Here is a 10,608-nt window from a genome sequence, read left to right as displayed (position 1 = left end):
AAAAAAAAGAAAGTTTTTTTTTAAATGTAAGTTTTAAATAGCTATCGAGTTTCCTAGTTTATTTTCCTGTAGACTTATAATCTTTGCTGTAAAAGAGTAAGTTTAAAGATTATAGCTTTGGAGAATCATTCAATTATGTGAGATGTCCTTCTATATATATGTTGCTGTTATTGGTTGATGAATAAAGTTGTTTCAGTAAATGGCTTAAAAGAGTATAGCTAGGCGGAATTTCCAAACAAAAATACAGAGAAAATGAGAGTAGGCAGAGGTGAGGAGATGCCCAAAAAAAAGGCAAGATGTGAGGTAATAAGCCATAAGTCTCATGATAAAATATAAACTAATAAAAATGGATTAATTTGTAGAGGGAACTAGCTGGAAATAGTTTAAGCCATTGACCAGACAATTGAAACTAATGTTAAACTCCTAAGTTGTTATTAAGGAGGAGGCAGACAGAGAGATGGTATGGGAGAATTGTCTGTATTCTGTCAATTATATTTTAAATAAATGCTGATTAACTGATAGCCAGGCAGGAAGTATAGGTGGGAAAACCAGGCAGGAAGTAGAGGTGGGGCAATAAGAACAGGAGTATTCTGGGAATAAGGAAGCTCTCTCTCCAGTCCTGCCCAGACCACGGAAGAAGCAAGTATGTGACCTACCCCACTGAGAAAGGTACCGACCCATGTGGCTAACATACATAAAAATAATGGGCTAATATAAGTTATAAGAGCTAATATAACGCCTGAGTTAATGTGCCAATCAGTTTATACCTAATTGTCTCTGTGTGATTTTTCTCTGGGACTAAACAGCTGGGGAACTGGGCAGGACAGAAACCCCAACAAACCCCTCCTCATGTTACAAAATGGTGCCCCTAATGTTACAGAGTGAAACCAGACCAGGGAGACCAGTGGAAGGAGAACACTCTTCTGTTACAAGGGCCATTTTTATTGTTTTGATACAGAACTTCATTATGTAGTTCAGAATAGCCTATAACTCCTTTTGTGACATAGTCTGGCCTAAAACTCCAAGAAATCCTGAGTATTAAGGTTGAAGGTTGATGGTTTGAATTACCATACCAGGCTGAGAAACACTTTTTTTTAAAATGCTCAGTTTAAGTCAGACCTGCAGTCTCTTTACTTGAGAGGCTGAGGCGAAAGAATCCCAAGAAAAGAGCAGTTTTAGCTATATGGGGATATCTTGTCTCAAAATCAAACAAACTAATTATTTAAATATGTAGAAATCCCAGCGCATAATCTTGGTCTCACTAGTTTGATTTAGTAAAAGCAGCCTAGAATAAAGGAACCCGTTGTCATGAATAGGAATATTTAAGCAAGGCTCACGGCATGTATATTATCATGTGTAGTCATGATTTCATTATTTACCACTCTTGTTAATCAGGGATACATTAACTATAAACTGTACCATATGTTCAGAATACAAGTCCCAGTAGAAATATAATAAGCATTGGTTGACATATCCACTAGCACCATTATCAGGAAATTTGTCTTTTTTACTTAATTCTCTGGAAAATATGAGAGGATTTTTCCCAGTGAAAGTAGGCATTAGTTTGATTGTCAATGATGAGTTAGAATTCCACTAAACAACATTCCTTACTCCTGGTTACAGTACTAAAGAATGATCCATTGGTTTGTGGATCATCTCAAGAATAACAGATCCCTTTTATTTGGAATTGAAATGGAATTTTTATTTTACTTTTTCTTTTAATTTAAAAATATTATGTGCATATGTGTATGTGTGTGTGCATGATTATGTATGGGGGGATGTATATATATATATATATATATATATATATATTTGCAGGATTATGTGAATATGTCTTTATGTATATGGGAGTATGTACATGTATGTGTGTCTGTGTGGGAGCAGGTGCACAGGCATCTACTGAAGAAGGCTCTGGTTCCTCTGGTGCTAAAGATATAGATTTTTCTATGTGCTGGGAACTGAATTCAAGTCCTCTATGGAAAAAGTATGCAGTTAAGCCATCTCTGTATCCCAACAATAGAATATGGCTACTTTTTGTTCTGTCAATGTGAGGAGAGTGACCATATTGTTTTTGAGCACCAGAAAAAAAAAAAAAAAAAAAAAAAAAAAAAAAAAAAAAAAAAAAAAAAAAACATAGTTTAGAATTTTAGTCTGGTTGAGATTTTTTTGATATGACTCAAAAACATATCCACCTAAAATTGTATGCTAAGTAAAGTGTTTTTTTATTTTTAAAATACACTGCTAAAATATTAGAATAAGATAGGGAAAATATTTTTCATATATACTGCTAACAAAGATTCTGTGCTCAGAATGTGTGAAAAAACACAATTGAGTCAGAAAATAAACCAAAGAAGTGGGCTGCAAAATGACCTGAACATAAGATTCAAGAGTGGCAATTTACCATATACATTATGAGCAAATTCAATAAACAGTGCCCTTTTGCAGCTACATACACACACACCAGCAGAAGCCTGGCAAAACAAAGGGTGGGGAATGTAGGAAGAACTGGGATTATTTAATACATGTTACAGGGAAGAAGAGCCTGATGCCAGTTTTGAAGTTATTCGGATGAGTTTTGAAATTTCAATATGTCCATGAGATAGGAGGTCCATGGAGTTTTCAAGTGTAGACAATCCTCTCTGACCCCTTTGTTTCCAGAAATGTCTATGCTCTATCCCCTTTTCTGTGCCTCTCCTTCTGTTAATAAAACTCTTAAAGTGGCAAAAATGTAGAAATAAAATGTAGATATTGATAGGAAATTCAGAGAATGATATTCCTCAGAAGTTTAGAAAATTATTCCAACAGTGATTTGGTTATTAATTTCCTATCAGCAACGGACTCATTGATAGCTTTGATTAAGCCCAAATCATAATATGAATTTAACATGTAAAAGAATCAATTCGTTGCTCTGTAAAGAATAGATTATAGAGCAATCAAAGGAATAAAAAGATGTTGGCAGTTTTTATACCCTGAGAACCTCCATGGTGGAGGCACTGATAAAGTAAGTTTATACAGGTATATGTAGAGGAATATGGAAGGAATATTGTGGTGCTTTGAGAGAAGATAAAAAAAAAAACTTCCGGCTGACAGCCTTTCAGCTTTAAGGTCACAGGATGATAATGTGTATAGAATAATGGATTCTCCTGGCAGGGGAACTTGGGTTTGTCTTCTTTCATCAAGCTCAGCATGCCTCAGCTTCTCTGAAGGTTGTACCAAAAGCTTCCTGGGCATGGCCAATGCAATGGGGATGACCCAGGATTTTAGTTCTGTTCAAAGAACTTCCATATCCAGAACCTTCTGAACATAGACCAATAGGTGTCTAACTGTATTGGTATGAGTGTGCATGTGGGTTCTCACATGTGTGCAGGTGCAGGTATTTGTCAGGTATTAGCATTTGTGTGTGGAAGGGAGAGGAAAACCATGGGTACCACTCTTTAGGGACTTTGCTATGAACGCACCCTCTCTTTGTGGTGTGTGTGTGTGTGTGTGTGTGTGTGTGTGTGTGTGTGTAAAAGCCAGAATTGAAAGTCTGGTGTATTTCTCTATTGTTTTCCACCTTACCCTTTGAGACAGGTTCTCTCATTGAACTTGGAGGCCATAAATTTGGCTAGAATGGCCTCAGAAATCTATTTGCCAAAATTGGTGTCAAAAATATAAATTGTTTATTGTTTCTAGTAATCTAACCAAATCTTTGTGCACATTAACAACCAAATAATGTTCTCGAGCCTATATCCAAATTCTTTGTTTCATGTTTAGGTTGTAGAAAATAGTAAGTAGAAATAATAATAACCATACCATGGTAAAAGGCACAGAATAAAAGACAGAGTCTGATTGAAAATAGAGAACATATCATGAGTAGGGAAGCCTGGATGATGTCCAGGAAATTGATGCAAATGTTTTAAAGTTTGCTTAGAGTAATATTTACTTAAATATATTTGTATCATGCAAATGTTAATTAATCATGAAAAATGCATCTGTTCAAAGTCAATTCCATTTGGTAAGGCAGATCTGTTTTCAGTTGCACAACTAACAGAAATGTTTAAAATGTACTGGGAATTCATGAACACAATTTTTGACTTTTTTTTCTGCTTCGTTGAGATAGATAGCCTCTGCTAATTCTACCTCAGTGGGAGAAAAGTAATTGTGGAAGCTACTTTTAAAGTATAAAATTTATACTTTATAGAACACATTTATCATTGTATATAAAAATCACTTTACGGTGAGTGTATTTATGCACATTTAAATATGCTTGTAAACACATGTATTTAATTATGCTTGCTTTCACTCACTAAGCTCATTGCTTTGTATATTCCATAAGAGGTTATGCAATAAAAGCTAGTCTCAGGGAGGATATTTTCAGGTCAGTTCCATCTCCGGGGCCTAGTCACAATTCAAATTGTAATTTTTAAAATTGATATGCTTTTACTTTAAATTATTTATTTTATTGGGGGAATTATTATATAGATACCTGTTATTTTTATTCCCTTTGCTCCCATCATAACCTCCCATTGTTAGTGGGGTCATAGTGAAAGTACAAATGAACCAGTGGACCACTCTATGCATATAAAGAAAAGTTTACTGGTAATTTAATTGTCAAGGCTCTCATGAGAGGTAAAGAGGAGACAAAAGTGGTTAAAAAATCATATTTTAAATGACAGTGAGTAGTGAATCTTTGAATTGATACAGACTGCTTGGATTCATCGGGTCAGAGGTGATAGCTGAAACTTCAAGGTGGATTAGGAGGGTCCTGGTGTTTTAAGAGGGGCACATAGTAAAGAGAAACCAGCCTTTAGGTATCTGTTTACCCAGAAGCACTCTTGTGTTTACCTGGTCAAAGTCATCCTTATACCACAGTAAGACGACTTCTATTTACAACAGACAAGAAATGTCACAGAAAATAACAACCAGTCAAATAGAATGTTGTGGAGTCAGTTCAAACAAATACATCTACAAATACAATTTCTCCCCTAAGGCTCAGGGAACATTGTCAATGAGGGAGCAGAAGAATTTTAAGAGCCTGAGGTTCAGGATGCTTGCTGTGAAATTGTGTCTCATAGTAACATCAGAAGCTACACTGTAAGTTTCACCAACACTGAACAAGTGTAACAATAGACATATTAGCATGGAGTTGCAGAGTTATTTTGTGTTAAAAATAATCTATTGCGTGATCATGGTATCTCCCCTGCCAGGTAAGTGAATCTCTGTGAGTTCGAGACCAGCCTGGTCTACAAGAGCTAGTTCCAGGACAGGCTCCAAAGCCACAGAGAAACCCTGTCTCAAAAAACCAAAAAACAAACAAACAGAAAAAATAATCTATTGCAAAAAAATTCTATTACAGATTGTTTTTTCCTATAGGGTTTAGTTTTTCTGGAAACCATCAGAGGAAAACATGCCTGTCTTGTCAAGTATAATAAACAGAAGATAAAGGTGTTTCTTTCATCATCCTAGTGTTCCCAAATTTCAGAAGGACAGCCTTGGTACAGATCCACCTTATGCCTAAGGCCTAGGGCTTAGAATGTTTTCTCAAGGTGAATGTTAATGTTTCATAATCCTGATACCTTTGGCTTCCAGTCCTACTTTTTTTCTTCTCAGTTTTTCATCTATAGTTAATCTTCTCTCTGTGGATTTATAAATGATGCCCCTAATTGTCAGGTGTTCTCTCTTATTTATTTTGGTTTTTAAATTCCAATTTCTACAACATTTTCCATTATAAATTCAAATAAGTTAAAAGTGTTAATTAGAAAGATTTTTCTGCCTTGTAATAATTTTGACTGGTTTTATTATTTGTATCCTTATGCTATATGTTATCTCTGCTTTAAACCACAATTTTACTTTGTTTATTCTTAAAATTTTTCTCAGTAATCTGTAAGAACAGTCACTTAAAGTTGCTAGAAGAGAAGAACAATGACCAGGAGCAGAGATTCACATGGACTTTGACATTCTTCTTGGATGAAAAGAGAACAACTTCATTTTAGAGTTTGGTATATTTAAAAGGCAGAGTAGGATTACTAGGGTCACTGGAAGGGTCAGGCAATATCTGGTGCTTTAGAGCATGAGGCTCAGAGCTTCCTCTTGGACACACTTTTGCCCACCCACCCCCCAAAAATCCTAAAGGCATTTCCCTTTTGGCTATAAGATTTCTCTGAAGTATTTTTCAGAGACATGATAGCCAAGGGAAGATTAACTGAATCACATGTTGTCCTTGAATTTAACTTTACTCTTGTTGAAAGTTTTACAGGCTGTCTCTATAAAAAGTTACAGGGAAATCTAATGTTATAAACTGTCAGTTAAAATAGAAAATTCATCTTCTAAGAAATAAGAAATTATGGGTTTACAAATTTACAGAGAATCATTATTTGCCAAAACATCAAAGAGTCTGCCAGCTTTACTCATGAGCTTCTGGCTTTGAAGATATGACATTTTATAAAAGTCAAAAGAAGGCATGAGCTTGGACAGATGGCTGTAGGGACATAGCCCCACCCATTGGGGGCGTGTTTGCCTCGGGCTAATGTTTACGGATAAATCTGCTGGGCTTGAGCCCAGCAGCCCTTTTCTTTGGCTCCGCTTTTCCAGTGCTCCGCGGGAACCTGTGGTCCTGTAAGTCTATTTCCTTATTAAAGCTGTATATATCTATATAATCTGTCTGCATTCATTTACGCCACCACATTTGGCGTCCCAACGTCGGGCTATTTTGCCCCCGACCCGGCACAGGGGGGGCGCAAGCTCCACCTTTCCCGGCTAGTTGCCTGAGCTCAGGAAGGCGATTTACAGCGCGCTCCCTGCTCGCTTTCCCTTCCCCCACTCCAGGCCACTACAGTCACAGAGCAGCGACCCCCCACAGAGCAGTTAATAGCTCCCTGCTTCTTCCAAACCCTCACTGCCTGATTTAAGGGAAGCACCTGTGGTTTTGAAGAAAAAGCCGCCAACCCTTTCCCTTAACAGGCAGTACAATAATTTTTGTTTTGAGTTAATTGTTTCAGACCGGCTCTGGCTTAGACCACGTGGACTCAGGGGCATTTCTTTAGCCACCACTGGCAGGAAAACTTCATTACAGGTACATAATTTTCTTTTATAAATAAGAAAAATGTCTGAAAACATTACCATTCAAGACTTTAACAGCCTTTTCAGTTGTACCATGTGGGAGATTTTACAAGAAGTATCGGTCAGCCCACAGATATGGATCTTTCTGGGATTCGTAGTTTTCCTTGGTACTGTATGGTTTGATAATAGAAATATGATAAAGTCTTTATGAGACGAGGTTGAACACTTCAAAACAATTGAGAATGACAACAATCTTCTCAAAAATCAGTTTGAAGTTCTCCAGGCAGAGAACAGATCTTTGTTTAACACAACTCGACAAACTGAAAAAAATTTAGAAGAGGTACAAGCTGATGTTAAGGAGAAATTCATTACTATGGAAGAGGGAACAGCTGATTTGGATCATAAGCTTCAGTCCCTTTCTGTAGGAACTGAAATATTAACGGCTGATATTAAGGAGAAATTCATTACTATAGAAGAAGGAACAGCTGATTTGGATCGTAAGCTTCAGTCCCTTTCAGTAGGAACAGAAACATTAACTGAGAGAATCAAAACTGCTGAATGTGACAATCGGATTTTGTCTAAAGCTTATGACAGATTGACGGAAAGATTATCTATACAAGAAGGCACGGTATATGCTATAAAAATTATGTCCAAAGATGAGACGTTATCTCTAATGGACAAACTTCATACTTTAGAATCCTCAATGAAGGCTTTAGAACATAATTCTGGACAGGAGATTCAGACATTAAAGAAGGCAATGGAGAATAGAATTGAAAAGATTGAGGTATTTCTAAATTCTGAGGAAGAAGAGCAAGAGGTAGAAAGGCATATTTTAACTAAATCTGTGGGTAAATCCCTCCGGGACAATTCCCACAAAGCTCTACCTACAGTTCTACCTGCCTTTCCAGTTGTAACAACAGAGAAAGTAATTGGTTCCAGAAACCCTAGGGTCATCAAGAAAGATACATGGGAACCTGTCCGTATGAATGATCTCAAAGAAATTAAACAGGCTGTAATGACTTTTGGAATGAATGCCTCTTTTGTTAAAGAGATGCTAAGATCTTGGGCCACCACGAATAAAGTCACGCCCTCTGACTGGTTTCAACTGAGCTCTGCTGTCCTTGAGAGTGGAACGCAATTGAAATGGAAATGCTTATTCAGGCAAGAGGCTAGACTTTTAGAAACACAGGAAAGAGCAAAGGGAATTGAGATTTCCATAGATCAAATTTTGGGAGAGGGGCTATTTTCTGAGCCTCAGGAACAAGCTAATTTGGATGAAAACATACTCTCTGTGTGTACTACAGCAGCCTTAAGGGCTTGGGACAGGGTGCAAGACACAGGACAGAGGATGGAATCATTTGTCAGAGTTAAACAGGGTCAGAGAGAACTCTTTACTGACTTTTTACAAAGAATAACTAAAGCTGTACAAATAGGGATATCTGACCCAGAAGCAAGACATATAATGATCGAGATTTTGGCTTATGAAAATGCAAATGTAGAATGCAAAAGGATTTTGGGACCTTTAAAGCTCAGATCAGCGCCATTAGAAGAATGGGTCTTGCATACACTAGATGTTGATACATTTGACTATGGCACTGAAGCATGGGTAGAAGAAGCAATTTCCAATGGTAAAAGGAGACATCAGAATACCAAATGTTTTAATTGTGGCAAAATGGGTCATATGAAAAGGAATTGTAGACAACAGATTTTCAGAAATAATAATAATGCATCTTCTAGAAATAACAGAAATAGGAGGACTCAGCCTTCAGGTTTATGTAGAAGATGTGGAAAGGGCAGACACTGGACGAATGAGTGCAGGTCTACAAGAGATAGACAAGGCAACCTGATACAGACGGGAAACGTGAGAGGGGGGACCTCACAGGCCCCCATGGCAAACATGGTTCAGTCATTTCCAGTTATTACAGAGAACGTGACTCGTCAGGACAATTAGAAAGCCCCATGCCTACTGTTACAAGCAATAATGATCAGAAAGATGAGTTCCGTGTGTTTTGGCAAACTTGTATAAATGACCAAAGACCAAAGCTGAGAGTGTGTGTAAATGGCATTTTTATTACTGGCCTGCTGGACACAGGTGCGGATGTAAGTATCATTACCCCAGAATCTTGGCATCCATATTGGCCTCTTCAGAATGTAAATGTTCAGCTCCTGGGAATTGGAACCCTATCTCGAGTAAGGCAGAGCACGAGATGGGTTGAATGTATAGGACCACAGGGACAAATAGGAAAATTAAGGCCATATGTAGCCAATATTGCAATGAATTTATGGGGTCGTGACCTATTACAACAATGGAATACCCAAATTAACATTCCTGCTGTTTTTAGAGCCTATATTTCTGGGGATAATATTAAAAGATATTACAAACGGAGAAAACCGGCCATTCGGGCTGTACAAGAACAAGCAATTGATGTCCCTTCAGAGATACCAACAGCCTTGCCTTTAAAATGGTTGACTGAGAAACCAATATGGACAAAGCAATGGCCTTTAGCTGAGGAAAAGTTACAGGCTTTAGAACAGTTGGTACAAGAGCAATTAGATGCTGGACATATAGAAGAATCTACCAGCCCTTGGAATTCTCCTGTATTCGTGGTTAAGAAAAAATCAGGTAAATGGAGAATGGTGACAGATCTCAGGGCTATCAACAAGGTTATTCAACCTATGGGCCCTCTGCAATCTGGAATTCCTTTGCCCTCTTTATTGCCAAAAGGATGGCCTCTCATAGTTATTGATTTAAAGGATTGTTTTTTCACTATACCTTTACAAAAAGAAGATAGAGAAAAATTTGTCTTCACAGTGCCTACTTATAATAATTCTCAACCTTCGAGGAGGTACCACTGGGCCGTCCTCCCCCAGGGTATGTTAAATAGCCCCTCCCTGTGCCAATATTTTGTGAATCAACCATTGCAAATAATACGCAAGAAATTTCCCAAATCGATAGTATATCATTACATGGACGACATTTTGTTATCCGATTCAAACATGGATACCTTGAACAGACTGTTTGAAGAAATAAAAATACTTTTACCTAAATGGGGATTGCAAATTGCTCCTGAAAAGATTCAGAAGGGAGATTCTGTTAATTATTTAGGTTGTAAAATAGGTTTACAAAAAATTAAGACACAAAAGGCACAAATTCGGAGAGATCGCCTACGGACTCTTAATGACTTTCAAAGACTATTAGTGGACATTTCCAGTCTACGGCCAACTATTGGGATAACACCTGATCTAATAATTCATTTGAACAAAACCTTGGATGGTGACAAAGATTTAAACAGTCCCAGAGAATTAACAGCTGAAGCAGAAAAGGAACTGACGATAATTGAGGAAAAATTACAACAGGCACATGTGGATAGGGTAAATCCAGAGCTCGACTGTATTCTCGTCATACTACCATCAAAAATTTCCCCTACAGGAATTTTAATGCAGAGAGATGATATTATCTTGGAATGGATCTTTTTACCACATAAACCAAGTAAGAAACTGAAAACTTATGTAGAAAAAGTCTCTGAGTTAATTATAAAAGGCAAGTTGAGACTTCGTCAACTAGCA

The sequence above is a fragment of the Chionomys nivalis genome, chromosome 1, assembly GCF_950005125.1.
Source record: "Chionomys nivalis chromosome 1, mChiNiv1.1, whole genome shotgun sequence".
Classification (NCBI taxonomy): domain Eukaryota; kingdom Metazoa; phylum Chordata; class Mammalia; order Rodentia; family Cricetidae; genus Chionomys; species Chionomys nivalis.
The sequence above is the reverse complement of the archived record's forward strand: the minus strand, read 5'-3'. Positions refer to the sequence as shown.